Source organism: Anopheles marshallii, chromosome 2 (assembly GCF_943734725.1).
Source record: "Anopheles marshallii chromosome 2, idAnoMarsDA_429_01, whole genome shotgun sequence".
NCBI classification, from domain to species: domain Eukaryota; kingdom Metazoa; phylum Arthropoda; class Insecta; order Diptera; family Culicidae; genus Anopheles; species Anopheles marshallii.
The window spans coordinates 57496704-57518454 of record NC_071326.1 but is presented as its reverse complement, the minus strand read 5'-3'; the positions used below and the strand labels follow the sequence as shown (position 1 = coordinate 57518454).

Genomic DNA, 21751 nt, shown 5'->3' with positions numbered 1-21751 from the left:
CGTCCTATCATCGCCGCTATGCCATCAGCATCGCTTGACGACCAGGCCAACGTGGCCGATAAGATACTAGAAGCACCCACCAATGCCATTTGTACCGTAAACGAAACCGATGCACCTGCAACCGCCTGCAGTTTAGAGGCTCGTATCGATGCACTCTCTCGTCGCCTAGACGAAGTTCTATCAGCTCGATCAGCTGATCGATACCCGTATTCGAACGCACACAGAGATCCCCGATCCAGACAGCGCCTTCCGCCTAGACAACCATGGGGCCAACGACCTTTTAGTGCCACGCGGTCACGAACACCATCACGAGCCCCACGCCGCTGGATCTGTTGGTTCCACTATCACCCTGGAAACAAGGCAGAGAAGTGTGAGAAGGAACATTCTGACGATCCACATACTAAATGTATTTTTTTCGGCAAGCATCTCCCGGTTTACTCCCGAAAAAATAGTGCGTTTCTCTCTCCGCGCGCGTGAAACTCTCATCGGCTCTGCCGAACCCGTTAGCACCAGCTACAACGCATCCTCTCGGCAACCCGCAAGCAGCACCAACTCTTCTTCTCACGTCAACATAACGTTAAACACATCCAACACCAGCATCAAGCTGAACCCCAGTAAGGCTGAAATCATCGAGCGAATTTATGTGAACGACAGCAGAACCAACAACAGATTCCTGATCGACTCCGGCGCTGAGATATCGGTCATACCACCGTCTTACAAGGACAGAATGAACCCGACGCCAGCTAGAAAACTCTTCGCAGCGACTGGAAGCACAATCGGTACGTACGGCACTAAGAACCTCACTTTAGATATCGGTCTTAACCAAACATTTATGTGGCCTTTCACCATAGCAGACGTAGAATCTCACATTATCGGAGCTGATTTTTTAAAGCACTTTGATCTGCTAGTAGACGTGTTAAGTATTTTTCTTCAAATCCGAACATAGGTAAATTCTTATCCTATAACTCCAACTTAGGCAAGCTTAGTTGTTTCTGGTGCTTGGAGTTGCCTATAGGTGCTACTCTGGATTTTGCTACAAGTAATTGTACGCTCGCATCGTGCTCGGTAACGGCTCTCAGATAAATACAAGCCCCGTAGGCTCGTTCTGATGCATCGCAAAATACATGTAGTTCGATGTGTTTAGGTTGAGTTATCGGTATAACCCATCTAGATATTGTTATCTGTTTTAGTGTTGATAGACTGTTTTGAAACTCTATCCATTGTTGTGTAAGCGATTCGGTCAATACTTCGTCTCACTCAGTTTTCAATTTCCACAAATCTTGTAGAAATAGTTTCGCTATCAGGACAACCGGACCGACAAATCCTAATGGGTCGAACAGTTTGGAAGCGTCGGATACTGCAATTCTTTTTGTGATTACTGGATCTTGGTGCCATTTAGGAACATCAAAATGGAAACTGTCTGTGATTATATTCCATTTCAAACCTAAGGTTTTAATAGATTGGGATGTTGCATCAAGATTGAAGACTGTTCGATCATTTCGTAGCTGCGAGGGAATCTGTTCCAATATCTCTGAAGAATTAGAAGACCACTTTCTTAAGTTGAAGCCCGCCGTTTGTAGTAAGTTGATCAGTTCTTTGCAGATTTGTTGGCCCTTTTTAATGCAGTTTGTCCCCGACAGCATGTCGTCCATATAAAAATCACTGGCAAGAATTTTCGCTGCATCAGGATGAAATACCTTTCCTTCGTCGGCTAGTTGTTTCAAACAGCGAGTTGCTAAATACGGCGCTGACGATGTTCCGTACGTCACTGTTCTCAATTGAAAGATACGTATCTTTTCGTTCGGTTTGACTTGCCAGAGAATTTTCTGTAGTGGTTGATCTTTCTCGTCAATCAGAATCTGGCGAAACATCTTCTCGATATCCGCGGTGAAGACATATCGATCAGTTCGGAACCGTAGTATTATGCTCATAAGGTCGTCTTGTATTACTGGACCTATCATCAGTACGTTGTCCAATGATACTCCAGAATCTGATGGGCAGGAAGCATCGAATACAACTCTCAGTTTTGTGGTGGAGCTTTCTGGTCGCAATACTCCATGATGGGGTAGATAATAAGCTTTTTCGTGTGGCTTATCATTGGTTGTAACTTCTTTCATATGTTCTAAATGCAGGTATTCATTTAGAAATGCTCTGTATGCAAGGTTCAATTCGTAGTTGTTATCCAGTCGTCGTTTCTACCGATTTTTTATGGAAGTATCCAAAAGTGGACAACGTTATGGATGCGTTTAAGTCGCTGATTGATTCATCAGCAAAACTCAACGACGTTGATAAATTGACGTATCTGTTATCATGTCTTTCTAACGAACCTAAACGAGTGATAGAGGTAATCGACGTTACAGCAGCTAATTACAAAGTAGCCTGGGAGCTATTATGTAATCGTTATGAGAATAAATATCGCATAGTGAAGTCCTACATCGATGCTATCTTTGCTATTCGCCCCATAAGAAAGGAGTGTCCCAAGGGCTTAGCAAATCTGATCGACGAATTTGAGCGTAATCTCAAAATGCTGCAGAAGCTTGGAGAAAAAACGGAAAATTGGAGTACAGTGATGGTTTTTCGGTTGACGTCGCGGTTAGATCCTGTTACTCTACGAAACTGGGAAAACCATAAGAGATCAACAGAAGTGCCCAAATATGAGGATTTAATCCAGTTTTTGCGTAGCCATTGCCACATGTTAGAATCAATATCGACTGTGAATCCACGAGTAAGCGAAGCATCATCATCAGGTTCACAACACAATGCGAAAACAAATAAGATCCCATCCTCTGTTTCAATTGTTTAACGGCAAATCACTCTTATCGTAACTGTTCATCTGGAAACTGTCGTGTATGTGGAAGAAAACACCATACGATGCTTCACGAGGCCAACCCAAGTGCGGCAATAGGAAGTGAAAGTTTCATTCACTCCATCCAGACATCAGACCGCAGAATCTGCAAAACCTACCAGTAATGCTGTGCTAACGACAGACAGTACTAGTACCGGTCCTACTGTGCTACTACAAACAGCATTAGTGAAGATTGTGTTGCCAAACGGACAGGAACATACGGCTCGTGCGTTGTTAGATTCCGGAGCGCAAATAAATATTGTCACCGAATCATTAGTGCAACGATTGAAACTACCGCTTACGAAACAACAGTATGGTATCGGCGGGATCGGAAAATCTACTATAGTTTCTGATCACTCAGCGAATCTGGCCATCCGTTCCAGAAATAGTGATTTTAACGAGAAGTTCCAGTTCTGTGTGCTTAAACAGCTAACCCGAAATATGCCGGCATACAACATTGATTCTTCTGGTTGGCAGTGGATTAAAAAGTTTGAATTAGCTGATCCTGGTTCAACGAATCATCATCAATTGACTTACTCATCGGGGCTGCACATTATGCAGATATTTTACTGGATGGTTTTATAAAACCAGGTCCTGGTAAAATATTATTACAGAAGAAAGTATGTGGATGGACTCTCTGCGGCAAGTTACTACAGGGCTCAGCAGCCAAGCAGCAAGGTGTGAAAAATAGCGACTACTCGATCGTAACATATCTGTCGAGTATTGAACGAGTGGAAAAACAACTTACAAGATTTTGGAATCTTGAAACCTGCCAGACAAAAAGTGTTTTGTCTGTGGAAGAATCTGAATGCGAGAAGCATTTCTCAGAAACTGCAAAAAGAGATTCAACAGGGCGCTTCGTTCTACGGTTACCTGTGAAAACCGACAAGTTATCTCAACTTGGAAGCTCGTATTTAACTGCACAAAAACGATTATTCCAAATGAAACGACGACTGGATAACAACTACGAATTGAACCTTGCATACAGAGCATTTCTAAATGAATACCTGCATTTAGAACATATGAAGGAAGTTACAACCAATGTAACGTCGATTACCTCTATCACTCGTTTAGGTTAGTTAGAAAGACATGATAACAGATACGTCAATTTATCAACGTCGTTGAGTTTTGCTGATGAATCAATCAGCGACTTAAACGCATCCCTAAACGTTGTCCACTTTTGGATACTTCCATCAAAAATCGGTAGCTTTATTTCTGAAAGCTTTACTCGCGACGTCCGCAACGTCCGCACTAGTCCCGCATTTTGTAAGACCGTTGTCTGTTGTTGCTCCATCCGCAATAAGCACTGCGATTAGTGTTCGAACTACAATCCATCACAAACCGTTAGCAATAGATATTGTGATACCCACTCAAACTTCACTCTCTCCCCATATCGTTAGCTATAGATATTGGGATCAGCACCACTACCACAGTACCGTCAGCACTAGATACTGTGATCCGGTTCGAAGGACCAAATGTTTTTAAGCATTATCATGAGAGTGAAATTTATTTCATTGTATTAGTAATTGTAGTTTTGTTTGTTCTGATCGCGCGCGATGTTAGTTGTACGAGTTCAGCAATGAGACTGTACCAACTCGCTTGCGCTTCTCTCTTTAGGCTCTTCGTGGCGATCTATCGCCAGGTCTCGCATCGATCCTACACAGCCCAATTCGCGCTAATTGTTTACCTCGTGTCTGTCGTGTACCTTCCTTTTTTTTTTCGCGGAAACAATCGTTGCATGGAAATAGCTCTCCCCCCGCCAAAGAGACCATTTTGGCGACAAACATGGTTTATGATGATCAAAAGGGTTTGCGAAAAAACCTTCGTAGAAAAATGTAAACACCCAGGAAATCTTGGGCATCCAAAAAACGTTTAATAATACAAGTCGATTGGCCATACCTAAAGAATGGTAAAGGATAGAGAAACTGGAATGGCTTAATAACGTTATCAGGAATTCTTATAATAAGATGTCGGAAGTAATGACCGACCAAGAAGAATGATGTGCATGTGAACAGTGGCGGATGTAATGGTGGATGTAGTAGGCGATCGCCTAGGTGCCTCGCCGTGAGGAGGGCTCCAAAGAAATATATAGATAGAGCATATGAATATATAGATAGAGCATATAAGTTGCGATATTAAAAGACCCCAACGTCGACACTCATGCTCTGCATTCTAGGGGGTGCTCTTACATTCGACTATGACCCCTCCCGCTCGCTCAACTCATTTAAAGTAAATCAGCTTTGGGGTCCAATCCAGCGGCACTTTCCATCTCGCCTCTTTAGAGGGCCCCAAAGCCTCCTCCCACCGGTCAACGATATCTTAAATTAGCTCGTGAACACCTCCCATCCTCCCCAACCCGGTCAACCATTTTAACATAAGGGTCCCCAACTAATATTCCGCTTGGGCCTTCAATAATGTGAATAACTGTGTTGTACGAAAACGCAGAATATCACAGGAGTTGACCATAATTTCAGGTACGGCCGGGAAGGTATTTTCATTTCATTCCCCGTATTATATTTGGCAACTGCCGTCCGGGGGAGAAGAGGCTCCTCTGTGGCAACTTTTGGGCATCTTCTTACTTACAATGAGGGTAATCGGTGTACCGTAGTTATACACCTTACCTTTTTATCAGATTTGACGTGCTATTCATCAATTTTCCAAGAATATTTCCAGAGATTTCCTGTACATTGGTTTGCGTTTTCAAACACTTATTTGCGGATTTCAGCAGTCCCGTTGTACAATGTCAGTTTTTTATACGATAGGATTTTTACCAAATCTTAATACAAACAAATAAAGATCAATGAAAACCAAAGAAATGGTACACCTCGACCTCTGCAGTTGTTGATCATAACATGGCGATCCTGCCTGCTCGAATTGTTACTAAGAACCGTGTTTAATAAAGTGTAACGTCTGTGGGTACAGTGAATAAAATCACCCAAATACAAACCAATTACGGAACGGATAAGCTGAAATAATCGTATTGAGCATCAAAGCCGCGTTGCACGATACGTAGCGATATCAAACATCACCATGCTAGAACCATACCATACGCCATCCAAATCGAGCATCACAATGTTCATTGGGTAACGCCAGAAAAATAGTACACACCAGAATTCATTGCGGTGCTCGTTAATCGAAATCAGCACCTGTGCACTGATCCTGAAACAACCGCACTAGCGCTATGGAACCGCCATGGCACCAAACGACGTGAGGTCAGGGCATTGAACTCCGCCATTGCATCGATCGGCAGAACACGTAGCATCACCACACCATGATCCACAAACGTATATCACGAAAATCAGCAACACTAATATTATTAGTCGAGAGCACCATTGTGCCGAACAGCAAAACCCAGCATCCAAGAACATCACTGAGCTGAGCTACAGATACCAGCATTCGCGAACATCATTGCGTCGAGCGATAAACCCTGCATCCCAGAGCATCATCACGCCGAGCAACTGAACGCTTAACATCTAGTGATGATCATGATCTAGTGATCATGAAGCACCGCCGCGTTAAAGGAGAGCGCTATCCACACCAGCACAACAAGAGACGCCATTACGCTGCTTAAACCGCGTAGACTCGGTTGCAGACACCTAACTGTAGAGTTCTATTATGGTTACAATTTCAATGCCTTATGACGTGGGCCTCTTTATTGCACTTCGCGTCAACGATTAGCACTCAACTGCCCATCCATCTGAGCTAGTTCGCTAACTTCCCCCCGAGAGAGAGTAGAGAGTAACGTAGAGTCGGGTTGTAATTCTTATCGTTTAGATTGCATAGATCAATACTCTACACTAACCTCTACGGAACTTAAGGTACGTGAAAACCCCATTAGTAAGACTCTGTCAACATATAAAGTAAAATGATCTTTAGCAATTGAATTCTATTTGAGTGGTATCTGAATAACTATTATATTTTTCTACTTCCTTTACCTTTTACCTTGTACTGGCTCATACTCTTATATTGTTGGGACCACCCTGTGCTGGGATAAAACTCAAGACGGCAAGCACTCCCTTTTGACATTCGGCGTCAAAGGCAGAGTCGCTAAACTCTCTCTGCTCCCGACCGGCGTGAAGAACGGACGTATTCAATGTCCTGTAATTGTTCGTTAATTTTTAATGTGTAATTATTGTTAACGTATTGTTAATTTTAGCAAATAAAAAAACCACCTTATATTAACAACACAAAAGTGGCGACTGATTAAAGGAAGCACTTCTCAACAACGTTTTACGCCAGAAACAGTGACCGAGTTTTACCAGCTTTACGTGCTACATTGTGCTAAATGGAGAACGGGCTGTCAAAAGACACGGTGGAGTGGAACGATTACTTCGAACACAGTAGAATAATTACTTCGATATGTGATCTTCTTCATTTCCAAAGCGCAATTGATTACAATTTGTTTGAGTCCCGTTTATATACCTTATTGAATACCAGTCACCGGTGTCAAACTTCAGAAGTGTCAAACCTAATGTTCTAAACGTTGCATATGCTTAACACGGGCAACCATCGCTGGGCGGCCATAGTGAACAACAACAGAACGGCGTCCCCAATGCAGAAAGTAACTGGATTCAGGAGATTTTTCGGCAGCAGCAGATATCCTTACACCAGCAGCAAGAAGCATTTTTGCACCAGCAAGAGCAGTTTATGGTCAAAGTGCTTGCGACTTTGAACGTGCGGCAGCAAACAGGATCGGAGCAAATCATTGATGCGTTGGCGAATCACGTAAAGGAGTTTCGTTATAATCCGGATGATCGTGTGCTATTTGCCGGATGCTTTACTCGCTACGGCAGTTTGTTCGTAGAGAACGCGAAGCAACTGGACGAAGCCGCTCGTGTGCGACTGTTGTTGCGGAAGCTTGGGATCGTGGAACACGAGAGATACGTTTCACACATACTGCCATCGAAACCGAGTGATTTTGGTTTTGCGTCGACTGTTTACAAGCTGAAAAAAGCTGTTTGGTTCACCGAGCTCTGAGATGGAAAGGCGTTATAAATGCCTCAACCTAGTGAAAACGAAGCTGGAGGATTTCGTAGCATACTCGTGTCGTGTAAATAAGGCTGTAGTTGAATCGGAGCTTGGCGGTATATCAGAAGAGGAGCTGAAATGTACTTGGGCGGACTGAAGGAGGAATGTTATGCTGATGTGCGTACTCGACTGTTAAGCCGATTGGAGGACAAACGAGTGACTAACCTTAGTCAAATGACTGACGAATGTAAGAGATTGGTCAGTATTAAACACGATACGGCAATGATAAGCGATCAGGACAAAACAGTAAGTGTTGTACGTGGTGAACAGAGTCGTAAAGCATATTCCAGAGCACATAAGAACACCGGGCAAGAAAAGAAAACCGATTCACCGCTTAAGTGTTGGCTGTGTGGCGAAGGGCATCATGCCAGGAAATATCCGCACAATAGCCATAGATGCCGTCAATGTCGTCAGTACGGGCATCTGGACGGATTTTGTAGTTTCGCGCTTAGATGGTCCAACGGTCGGAGGCAGAAGAGCATCAGAACTGTTTGGGTGAACAGGATATCTGATTTTAAACGCGGACAAGTGAAGGTTATGTTAAACGGGATGCATACTCAGATGATGATTGATTCGGGTGCCGACATAACCATAATATCCGAAAAGCATTGGCTGCAGATGGGAAAACCTGCATTGACACAACCTGTGGTAAAAGCCAAAACAGCATCCGGAGATCCTATTGGGCACAGAGGATTGGGAGACACATATTGGGCGAGTTCCAGTGTATGCTAAGCATAGGGCAGCAGTGTAAGCCGAGCCTGGTTCGCGTAGTGAAAGGCGATTTAATGCTGTTAGGTGCGATTGTAATGGACGTTTTTGGTTTGTGGGATGTGCCGGTATCATCAATTTGCAGACGAATAGAAATCGGCGATGTGAGCAGTGCGGATCTTTGCCATTCTCATCCCAAGTTATTTGCTGATAGACTCGGGCGATGTGTGTAAACGCAGGTGCAACTCTAGCTGAAGGATAAAGCTATTCCTGTGTTCCGGCCCAAGCGACCAGTTGCATACGCAATGTTACAGACTGTAAATGATGAGCTTCAACGTTTAGAGGAAAGAGGAATAATCGCACATGTGGAGCATTCGGAGTGGGCAGCTCCCATCGTGATCGTACGAAAAGCGAACGGAAGTATAAGGATCAGTGGTGACTATTCCACAGGCCTTAACAATGCGCTGATGGCTCATCAATATCCGTTACCTCTTCCAGAAGATATATTTGCTAGCTTGAGCAACTGTACGGTATTCAGCCAGCTTTACCTCTCTGATGCATTTCTTCAAGTAGAGGTGGATGAAAAGTGTCGCGAACTATTAACTGTGAATAACCATCGCGGGTTATTCAAATATAACCGATTACCACCAGGTGTAAAAGCTGCGCCGGGAGCGTTCCAGCAATTGATGGACACAATGGTGGCTGGTTTGGTTGGAGTAGCGGTCTACCTAGACGATATTGTTGAAGGAGAAAAGGATATGGCAGATCATGACAAGATCACGACAAGAAGATCTTCATGCAGTGTTAGAGAAAATTCATGAGTACGGGTTCACTCTGCGAGCAGAGAAATGCAGTTTACGCAAGCCCCAGATTAAATATTTGGGTCATTTGCTTGACGGTAAAGGATTGCGTCCAGACTCGGAGAAGATCAATGCCATTATCAAGCTGCAACCACCAACTGCCGTCTCGGGAGTGCGGTTATTTCTCGGGGCGCTAAATTATTATGGGGAATTTGTTCAGAATATGCGGATGTTACGGCAGCCTCTGGATGAGCTGCTGAAGGAAGAAAGAGTGTTTAAATGGACTCCGTAGTGCCAGCATGCTTTTGAGCAATTTAAGAAGATTTTGTCCGATTTTTAAGATTTTTTGATTTAAGAAGAAGAGATCCGCGGCTCGACATCATAGTTTCAGCGGAAGCTTAATCGATAGGCATCGGTGCTACCATAACATAAGATGCCAGATGGGAAGCTGAAAGTAGTCCAACATGCATCTCGAGCGCTCACTGCAACGGAGCAGCGTTACAGTCAACCTGATCGAGAAGGGCTAGCGATTGTTTTTGCCGTTACAAAGTTCCATCGAATGTTATTTGGGCGACATTTCCTGCTACAAACAGACCATCAGCCATTACTACGCATCTTTGGATCTAAGAAAGGAATACCAACATATACAGCTAATCGGTTACAACGTTTCGCTCTAACGGTGTTGCTCTATGATTTCAAAATCGAGTATGTCCAAACCGATAAGTTTGGAAATGATCATGATCATGTTGTGCTTTCTCGTTTAATGGATCGTCATGAGAAGCCAGAACAGGACTTTGTGATTGCAAGCATCGAACTGGACAACGATGTAGGAACTTTAATGAAAAATGCAGCGAGGATATTGCCGCTTGCATTTGAGGACGTAGTGCGCGAGTCGCGTAAAGATCCTGTACTTCGAGTTGTGATTAATTACGTCCAGAATGGATGGCCAAGGAAATTAGACGGTCGTGAGTTTAAATTCTTCCACGCGAGACGTGAATCTCTTTCAACAATCGAGGATTGCATTATCTTCGGAGACCGGTTAATTATTCCAGCGTCTCAGCGACAACATGTGCTAGAAATGATGCACCAAGGTCATCCTGGTATTGAGCGGATGAAAGGAATTGCTCGTAGCTATGTGTATTGGCCAAACATAGATTCTGATATAGAGGAAATGGTTAAGTGCTGTAAATCGTGCGTTTCTGCGGTTAAGTCTCCAGCACACAGTTTACCATCACCTTGGCAGAAAACTGCAAACTGCACCATGGCAACGGATACATATTGATTTTGCTGGGCCAATTGAAGACGTTTATTTTCTCCTTGTGATTGATTCACATTCCAAATGGCCAGAAATTGTATCCACTTCACAGATATCTGCTTCTGCGACTGTCGGTATTCTGAGAGGATTGTGTGCAAGATATGGAATGCCTAATACAATAGTAAGCGACAACGGAAGGCAGTTTACGAGCGCAGTAGTTGCTGACTTCTGCAATAGTAATGGAATAGAGCATATGAAGACTGCCCCTTATTATCCCCAATCGAATGGCCAAGCGGAACGATTTGTGGATTCTTTTAAAAGAGCACTAAAGAAGATTAAGGTGGGGGAGGTGTTATTGCATGAGGCATTGGATACATTCCTTTTATCATATAGAAGTACAAGCAATTAGAAGGAATGCGGACACCAGCAGAAGTCATGTTCGGTCGCAGAACCCGCACTTGCTTAGAGTTGCTGCGCCCACCTGTATGTCACAAAATCGATGATGGACCGTCCCGAACCAGAGTATTCAACAATGGTGAATCCGTTTACGCGAAGAAGTATCACTACAATAATTGGAGTTGGGTCCCTGCTGTTATTCAGAAGCGGATTGGGAAGGTTATGTATCAAATGGAGAATACAGCTGGTCTTATATCGCGATCACACATTAACCAGCTGAGTCCACGGCTGATCGCTAAGGATGATCATGTTACACATGATGTTCAGCCGGATCCTGTACAGTCTTCGATGGCTTTAGACATCTTGTTGGATGAATGTCAATCTGATGCTACTGTAATTCCTCCTATGGAATCTCCACCACCTGTGATCCCGATGACATCACAGTCGCCTTCATCATCAGCATCATCCCCTTTGTCCTGTTCATCGTCATCGCCATCATCATCTTCATCGTCAGCGTCATCGTCATCATCATCGTCATCGTCATTGTCATCCCCGTCTTCTTCATCCTACTTATCATTGTGCACGTCATCATCGCCATCTTCGAAAATGTGTAGTGGGACACGTGCATCGGTAACGTCCCCAGGCTTTGAGACAGCGGATAGTGGATCATCATCGCCGGTACAACCTCTACGCAGATCTTCACGTGTTCGAAGACCTCCGCAGTAGATGGAGTGGACAAACCTACTAGTACCCTTGCAATTAAAATTAATACGAACACAGCTGCTAGTAATCCTTCAAATAAAACCACTACAAACGAAACCGTTATAAGAGCAACCTGCAGCGAACTTTTAACAATGACAGCCAAGTTGGATATAAATATTGCACTAAAACTGGTTAAACCATTTGATGGTTCGAATACACTGTTAAATGTATACAGTCTTTTCCCGAGTTACGCGACACGCGAGTTACGCGAATTTGAGATACGCAAATCCCAAAAAATTGACAATTCGTGTAATTTTGTATGTGGAATTGAAGTTTGTATTTGTCAAATTTCAATTTTTTTCCAAAAATACGTTACATTTTGATATTAAAAACATTAATTTTGGCAAAAATTTACGCTAATTGTCGAAATAAACGTAGAAATATTAACTACTAATGTGCATCGTAACGTGAAAAGAAGAAATCGATCACTGAATACTAACTATAAACGATATTCTGAAGGGAATCTGAGTTACGCGAATTTCACTGGCACGCATTATTCGCGTAACTCGGGAAACTGTACATTGAAAATATAGAATTTCTTTTGGACTAGACTGAAAATGTGTCAGAAGCGGACATCATTAAAGTTATGAAAACAACATGAAAATATAAAACGTTGAAAACAAAAATGAAAATAAAACGTTATGAAAATGAACTACCGAATAATCCAAACAGATAAGAAAATTTTGAGTTGCGGTAGAAGAATATTTTACTTTACCGTTTGCTATAAAAAATAACTGAAAATGTCATAGCCGACACCTGATCAAGATTACCATTATCTGATCTGAAAGCCATGAATGAGCAGGAAGAAATACTAATTGCTATAAGATCCAAAACTGCTAGCAAGGATGCTTACCAAAACGATAGTAATTCAGCAGTATCATCATCATCTTCGCTATACAAATCGTAGTTGGTAGTAACGTTACGCAGTAACGTTTTCATGGTAACGATATTTCGCACACTCTTGAATCATTTTCTATGTGGTGCATTTACTATTTCACATTTTTGTAGCAAAACTTCCCCTTTCAATGCTTTCTATGATCCCACTTTCCCTTTCAATGTCTACTATGATCCCAGCACTACCAATGCAGTTTTCGATAAGTACTGTTGTTTTCTCATTGGAAGTTATTTTTTATGTATCCAAACTTTGTACCACAGCCGATCTCAACGTTTCTCAACAGTTTTCAACCGGTATTTTAAAGAGATTTTCGAAATGAATTTCCTTTCACTCGGTGATATAGTGGAAGCGATGCAAAATTCAGTAACAACTACGAATAATATATTCTGATATATTTGATTGAGTTATTTAGCACAGATTTTCACGAGTTACCACAGGTCGTTTTCATCTGAGTTTATATTGAATTATAAACAATATAAAAAATGTATCATTATCGAGGTACCGGGTGTCTGGAGACGTAGAATTTTGTAGAGCCAAGAGCCAAACCAATGGTCAATATGCCATCAAATGCAAACAACATATGTAATATCACCATAAACTTCAGGAAACGTCTTTAGAATGGAAGGTTCAGTTAAATCATAGGTAAATGGGGTATCCCACCATTTTTGACAGTTTCCCAAGGTTTTTTGATTGCGTCCCAGCTAGTTTTGAATCCGTCACGAAATTTTTTAACTATATCCCATCAATTTATGAATGCGAATGAGAACGATTTTTTGTCCCGTATATGTGGAAGGACCATAAAAGAGCCGCTACAATGATGAGCTTTATGAGCTCATTTTTGAATTCTACATCCTTTAAAACACCTAGTGTTTGAATCTGTAAGGAGTCCTTGTCGGGTAGCGACTTACAGACACTCATACACGTTCCCCGGTGTATTTATATATCTTTGCTAGTATTTTTGGTTCCTCCTTCCTCCCTCTTGCGGTTTGGTTAGTTCGGCGTGTCCATCAACCACTCTCGTACCCCTTTTCTCCTTCCTTCTTCCCAGGATGGTCCCGATTGGCCCAGTAGCCCAGTAGCCAAGCCCGATTGGCTTCCACCATCATCTTATTCATTGTACTTCACCGGATGTTTCAGGATTGCAATTGGAGAATTATTAGCGTCGATGTTTGGATTTTTTACGGGACGAGACGATTTTTAGCAATGCTAATTATTATTTTTTAGCCGGTAGTCTGTGTTGCAGCAATCCATTACAAGCTGAGCAAAACCTCAAGAGATATAGGCCTACTAATTCTGGTTTTTTTTAACTGTATTTACCCGTAACCTGGACATTTGTTCCTGGATTGGTTCCAACAGGGGGTATAATGTGACGCAAGATTGTTACAGGTTAAGTATAATTTGAAGTACTCATGTTAAAATAATACGTTGCATATGGGCATCACAGTCCAGGTGGGAATTGAAAGCAAAAAGGACGTGTCGTATATTTTTATGATATATGTCATTCGAGATAATCGATCGGTTCAAGACTGATCAACTGCAATGGCCAAATTCTTAAAATATGACGCTAGACGTAACAGACCAGACGAATGGCTATATTAGACTAAGAAATGAACGAAGACCCCAAGGCTCAAGGTGTGTTAAAACAAATCACTACAACAACAGCTATATGTGATTTGAATAGTGTTTCGCCAAACAGTTTTTTATATATGAGAGCCAAGGCCGGGCCGACATTTTTAAAACTTATTAAACTAATTAAAGTTAGATTAACACCGTTCCCTATTGCAAAAACCCTCTTTTCCAATATCAAGGAGTTTGCGTAAACATTGTAGTTCTGTTGCGTAGCCCTGCAACCGGGCCGATTAGCTAGTCTAAAGTAAATGTATAGTTATGACCAGACGGAATCACGCAGTGTGGTCCTGCGTTACACCTGTGTTACATACCGATACTATCACTACTATCACCGACAGCTTTACATCTGCATCCAATCGGCAGATCGGTTAGATGTCAAATCGGCATCAGCATCCAAACGACACACACGCGTTTCGTTTCCAATAAACTGCTGTGGTTCCATACTCATAACTGGCGCAACCGTTCGAGCCTTTCCTAAGTGTGTTTAAGTATTCCATGTGATAAGTGCAGTGACCTGTGATTTATTCTTTATATCATTATATATTTTTATATTTTTGTGGTATCATCCAGTGTTTACTATCTCTCGACCCGTGGACGATTTGCGGTGATATACAGGTAAACTAAAACAACTTAGAGGATTTCAATCCGGAGAATAGGCATCGTACCTACTCCCACTGTGGTAAGCATTGTTGTAAGGCCCTTTCCGAAAGCGAAAGCATTATCTTTTGTGGTAAAATGGAACCGGCCGATCTCCAAACGATTATGGCAAATTTTTCTGCGATGGAGCAGCATGAACGCGCTCCAGTTGCAAAATGGCGAATTATTTAGACCGCTAGAGCAACAAAAGATGTTTTCCCCCGGACCTTCGGGTGATCATCAAAACGATCTTTACAAAGTTCCTGACCCTTTGAAATGTATTCCATCGTTCTGTGGAAGTAAAACTCATTTGGCATGGATTGTCACTGTTAAAAAAACACTAAGCATGTATCAGCCTATTGTCTCTGCCGCAGTTTACGCTATGTATGAACAGGTAGTAATAAATACAGTGAAAGGTAAAGCTAGAGATAGCTTTTTCGTAAACGGTAATCCTACATCGTTGGATGAGGTTATCGCAGTATTAGCTTCGTTGGCCAGCGTACCTTGAAAGACCGCTAGATGTTGATGCACGGTAACAGAATGAACGAAAATGAATTGGGCGATCGCTACGTACAACGATTCCATCCATTCTGAAACGAAACTCACGCCAAATGAATTGTTTCGCGGCCTTAGATGTGATCAACCGATACCATCAAATCTCGACGAGCGCATACAACTGAATAAGAAAATGTATTCAGGGGTCCATCACAAAATGAAAGAAGAAAAAGAAAAGAGGATTATCAAGTTGAATGAAGCTCGAGATGAACCTAGATAAGAAAACGGAATTCAAAATTTATAATGAATATCATAGTCTTAAGAATTGAGTTATAAAGTTTTAAGAAAAAATAAAAAAAATATATAAACCACGAGCTGAATTGCATAGATAACCACTCAGAAGACATCAAACCCCGACATGCTGGACTAGCTGCATACGTTGCAATCCCAAAGTGCCGAGGACGACGCGTTTGATGTCCCTCCGAGAAGTTATCTATCTTATGTTCTATCTTATGTACGGACGGCAGGCAAATATTCCGCGGTTTTTACCGCTACTGGAAATACATCTATTTTATTTAAAAGTTGGCCTCGAATATATTCATCATTCATCATCATTAGCATTAGTAGCACCATAGCATTAGTAAGACCCTAGGCTTTGTAGGATCATTGTGTATGATGTGGTACGAAAGGAGCCGCAAGATATTTGAACAGACGGAGACCAGATCAGGAACGTTTGTAGCCCATTAGATTGTAGATCAACATTATGTGACTAGTAACTTAACAAGTGCAAACCGAATACCGTAGAGCGTCAATTACCCGGGACCTGATTAACCGGTCGGCGGATTATCCGTGAGATAAAAATTGACATCTAGTAGAATAGTTTGATTTTTAACCGTTTAGTTATAAACCGTTTAACCGTTTTTAACCATTTAATGGGAAACAAAGGACCCGATAAAACTAGTTCGTAATCAAGAGGTCCGAAGAAAGATAACAGCAGTTATAAATTGTGTATAATTCAAAAAGAAAAAAGGGCATCAAGTCAACTCGGCTCAACTCTCGAACTCGCCTATATGTAATAGCTTGACTGATTGGGCATTCACTTCATTGTACACGCAATACCATATCCAATTTTAACGTTTAAGTTAAGTTTTGTGTTTCACTATCAATTTTCTCATTTATACTTATCGTTTGCGCGATTCCGTAAGTAGTGATCGCAATATCTTATTCTTCTCGGCGTAACGACATACTATGTGCAGATAGGGCTATTGCGATTTATCTCAATGAGATTTTTCTCAATGGTAGCCAGTCTTCAACTGACAGGACCGGTCAAAAATCTCATCCGGACCAATCCTCCGTACCTGCGTCCGGTTAAATGAAACCAAAGAAAACCAGATTTGGCAGGCACTTCCTACCGTCTTGAGCTGTTTTGCCGATAAAGAAGAAGATTTGATGAAAAGTCTTTGTTTATTTTAACGGTTTTTCGTTGTTATCGCAACATCGCAACGTTTATAGTACATGAACTTTTAATTATTATTATTATTTTTTTTTTTCGATACAACGGCCTGGCCGTATCGACTTATTTTACCACGTAGCCGGATAGTCAGTCCTTGCTACGGGGGATTGGCCCGGATGGAATTTTGGTCCAGTCCGTTCGTGTGAAGACCGGCGCCGCTACCATCATGCCACCGGGCCGCCCCTTTAATTATTATTATTATTTATTATTATTGTTCAATGGACGTATGTCTAATTGAACATTGATTACAAACATTTTACATTTTATGTTTACATTAACAATATTAAATAAATATTATCCTATCCGATTCGTCCACGTAAGTAACCCGTTAGTTCATCATCGAATACACATTGAGAAAAATTTCACTGAGATAATTGAGAAAAATTTCACTGAGATAAATCGCACCAGGTCTAATTGCACGATCATACCTCTCATTTTTTGCTTACTAGACTTATTTTACCAAGTAGCCGGATAGTCAATCCTAGCTACGAGAGAAAGATCCCAATGGAATTTTGCCTCGGTCTTGTCATGTCACCAACACATCAACGGACCGCCATATCTGTAGCTTTAGAATGAGAATATTTCGTTTTAGATGAAGTAAAAAACCCACTATTGCCATAATTGGTTCAGTGCTTCCCACAGGACGCCACCTATTGTATGCTGACGATGCAAAGCTGTTTCTTCCTATCCACAACCATGCAGACCAGTTGCTTCTCCAGGAGGCATTGAGTATGTCCCAGTCTTGGTGCTTCACGATCGGCCTTAAGCTCTGCGTCGATAAGTGTGCGGTCATAACGTTTGCCAGAACACGCAACCCATTACTCTTCCAGTACACCATTAGCGAATCCGTTCTTGAGCGCAAAAATTGTGTCAGAGACCTAGGAGTGCTCCTTGACGATAAGTTGAGCTTCAATGACCAGCTTGAACATACAGCTGCTAAGGGTAACCAGCTAATTGACCTGCTCAAAAAACTTGCGCGCGATTTCAACGATCCGGTCTCTGCTAAGATGATATACTGTACGCTTGTTCGATCTGTAGTAGAATATGCATCTGTGGTGTGGTGGCCTACAGCCGCGAGTCCCATGGCGCGTCTAGAGTCTATTCAGCGTAAATTCACGCGGTTTGCACTTCGTCCCTGGAACGTCCAAGTGGATTATGATGGACGCTGCGCATTACTTGGCCTGGAGTCGCTAAAACAGCGGAACTGTAATGCGCAGAGATTATTTGTTGCTGGGCTGCTTGACTATCGAATTGACTCGCCGACGCTGCTCTCCAGACTAAATCTATACGTCCCGGCTAGAAGGCTCCGTGCTAGGATGTTACTTGACGTAGAGGAAAGTAATAGCCGTTTCGGCTCCTCTGTTCCGTTTTTAATTATGTGCCTTGAATTTAATGCTGTTTGTGATCGTTACGAACCTGGCATGTCGCGTTATACGTTTTTAAACTGTATTCGTGCTGTGCGGTTAACTTTCTGTTAATTTGTTTTCTGTTGGCTATATTGTAAAACTAATCCTAAAAATGCTTCAAAAGGGGTCACATGAGACCCATTGAACTTAAAAAATAAATAACAAATAACAAATAGCCATAATTGGGTCGTTGGTGTATTTAACGGTCGGTTATTACGGTTGTGATATATGTAACGGTTCTCTATAACGTCTATACTGTATAACCTTCTTTCTACATGTTGGTCAACTTATTTTTTGTTCATTACATATAACCCCATAGCTCCATTTCAGTTAGTTAATTAAGTCAAGCAGTTCTATTCTAATCGTTAAATGTATTATTGTACAATTCAGTTCTTAATTATTTAATACCTAATTCCTTTATTGCTTTTTGGAAATTAAATTCTACAAATGTTCCAGAAAGGAGCAAAAGTCAGTATAAATCATAACTGAATAGCGAAAATAGATTTTGTGCCTTAGAAATTATCTACTGTACTTTTCATAGACGAAGAATCCGCACAACAAAAAAAAAGTTTCACATATGTAGTTTATTGCTAAGGAATAGTATTGATTTACTATTTTGGGGAAATACTAATCTTCAATTTAACAATGGAGCTAAAGGTTATTGTTTAATGAAAATTAAAATTGTGCTTGTAGTCGATACGGCCTGGTCGTTCTAACGAAAAAAAACTTTAAATTCTTCGTTATGTAAACAACATATCTGCGATTAAAATGAACTATACGAACAGACGTACGCATTCAATTCTAAATTAAATTTTAAACTTTGATATTAAATTTTGAAGAATACCTTGAGCTATGCGATATATGGCGAGATAACCTTGGATAACCTGCAATTATTCAGGTATTAGTGAAAACCCTGTAAGTAAGTGTCTGGTGCACAATATCTCATATGAAGTAAATGGCAGTTAGCTAAATGTTAACCATATTTTGAGGCAATATCTGAAGTTAGAAATAATGTTAAACGAACTAGCATTCAAAAATAATCTCCGAAAAAAGGAGTTCAGGAAGATATTATACCGGATATTGTTAGACCCATCGTATTGAACAGGTTAGAGAAACAATTTGGAAGAACAAAACAAGTGTATCAACATTTGTTCAAAGAAGTGATGAAGGTGTAGGATGATAATTGGGAGAAGATTCGTAGGCTAACCGCGTAACTTTTAATTTAATAATTAGGTTGCAAGAAGTGCATGATTCAAATATTAGTGCTAGCACGTCAGATATATTTGTACTACGGTACCTGATATAAATTAGTCTAATTCGTAAAATCAAGCGGATTACACGCTATCGTTAGTTAGTAGTTACCGAGACACTCAATTTTTCAGACGTGCTGGAAGACATAATTATCAACTTCAAAGCAGCGAAAGAAAGTGCTCGTTAACAGGCCATTGGAAAAAATATATTTTATATTATTATACGCTTAACTCAGCTAGTGTACCAATGAAGCGTTTTTGAAGTTCATTACGTTCATGCTTTCCCCACGTTGCTTGGCAGGAGAAAGTTATTAAATAGGGGAATCTGGAATGTTACGGGGAAATAAGGGGAAACTGAATGAACATCCGACCCAGGGCTGATTCCGAATGAATATATTTCCAGTCGGAATCCGAAGAATTTGTTAGCACGAACTGGAGACATGAAAGAGTAGAACGGTAAAATTTGTGGATACTACGCTAAATCTTCTGATGTGATGCGTTAAATGCTGCTTGACCTAGAAACAGAACGATTGTGTACAGTTTTTATTGATCACGCGGTATGCCACGCGGATTATTTTAGCTTAACTTTCGATTGGTTTTCGACAGTGTATTCGTTAATGCCCCAAAGGGATATCTAGTTGACACAACTTTATGTCACAACTTTGGCTGCTATCAATACGGCGGTATTCGACTTGCATTTGAACTGTGTACCAATATTTAAAGCAATAGCCGACAAAGCAACGACTGTGCTCGCCCATTCGTTGGACTAACTTTTATGGCAGTGACACTATCAGAGCTCAGGCAGAGCTGAAAATTATCGCACTGTTGAATGTGAATCAAGTCATGCTGGTTCGGTGCATCAGTTTAACGTTCGCCTTCAGTATGAAAGCAGAACTTCCGTTAATGAATGGTATGAGCAGGCCGAATAAATGGGTGGGTATGAGTGGGTCGACGCACCAAGTTAAAACAAACCCAATGACAAAGAGAAGCGTACTCGAATATTAAGTAATTACCAAGTTTAATAGAGATGTTGGCGGTTGTAAAACTAGTGCACGATAGAGTAGGAAAAACTATTTAAGTGAGAAAAAAATAACGTAACTTCCGTCATGGCCATGGTCAAAGCTAGTACTAATGCTGACTTCAGGTTGGAGAAGTACAATTTACTGATGTTAAAATATTATATTATTTCATTATTCTTATGTGAGATTTTTTTGTGAGACAAATTACGATAGTCGCTTTATAATTCAGACTGTCATATATTCTGCATTGCAATTTGTGATTTAATTCGGACACACTGTAATTTGTAATATTTTACGCCATTTTGTTGGGTATATTCAGATACGCCTGCTTAAGTAGTAAACTGAAAACAAACATATGTTGTAGAACCCGTATCGCATATAAAAGAGAGCTAGTTAAAAATAAAATCCTTCAACAAAATCCAGCCACTCAGCGAAGGAAGTCCACTAAGCACAACGTTTAAAGTGCCAGTGGTTACGGCCTTTGCGGCACGCATAATGCCCTACACAAATCCCACACGCGAAGAAATAAACCCAAACGAAGCTACGTGCGAAATATGACCCAACTCCAAGGACCTGTCACCCTTTGCTTTTGCCACCCAGGCGCGCCCTTTTGCTCTGCCATCTTTTGCGAGGTGAAGGATTTGATTCGCATTGCTAGATCGCACTACTGCGGTGCATTTCATCCACCTGAGTACAACCCTCGCAAGGGTAACCAGGAGCATAGCATTTCCATTGCCTACTTGAACCAACCTGGAGAGCGACACGAATCGGGAGCGAAACGATGAATCGTTTGTTTTGCCGCGGTAAAACATCATTATCCCACATCAGACCGGGGCTTAAAATAAACATAAAATATGCAAATCCCGCTTCCTGCAGCCCAGCTTCAAAGATTGCCACCCGTACAGACCGGTATGGAATCTCCACGAAGAGTACACGTTACTTTTCGTCCAACATACACACAAATCTCGGTTGTCAAGATATTTCTTGAAGGTGGAACAACGTACGAATAAAAAACCGGTGTACGAGAAAGTAGGCGATCGTATTGCTGTGCTGTTCATCAGTGAGATGGTTTGTATTTGAGCTTTTCATTACATGGTGGTTACGCGCGCTTTCT

General features: G+C 41.4%; 1 pseudogene; it reads left to right on the top strand.

Annotated features, from left to right (window-relative positions):
- Nucleotides 1-263: 263 nt before the first annotated feature.
- Nucleotides 264-21751, top strand: part of LOC128718217 (uncharacterized) — a 71160-nt pseudogene continuing 49672 nt past the window's right edge.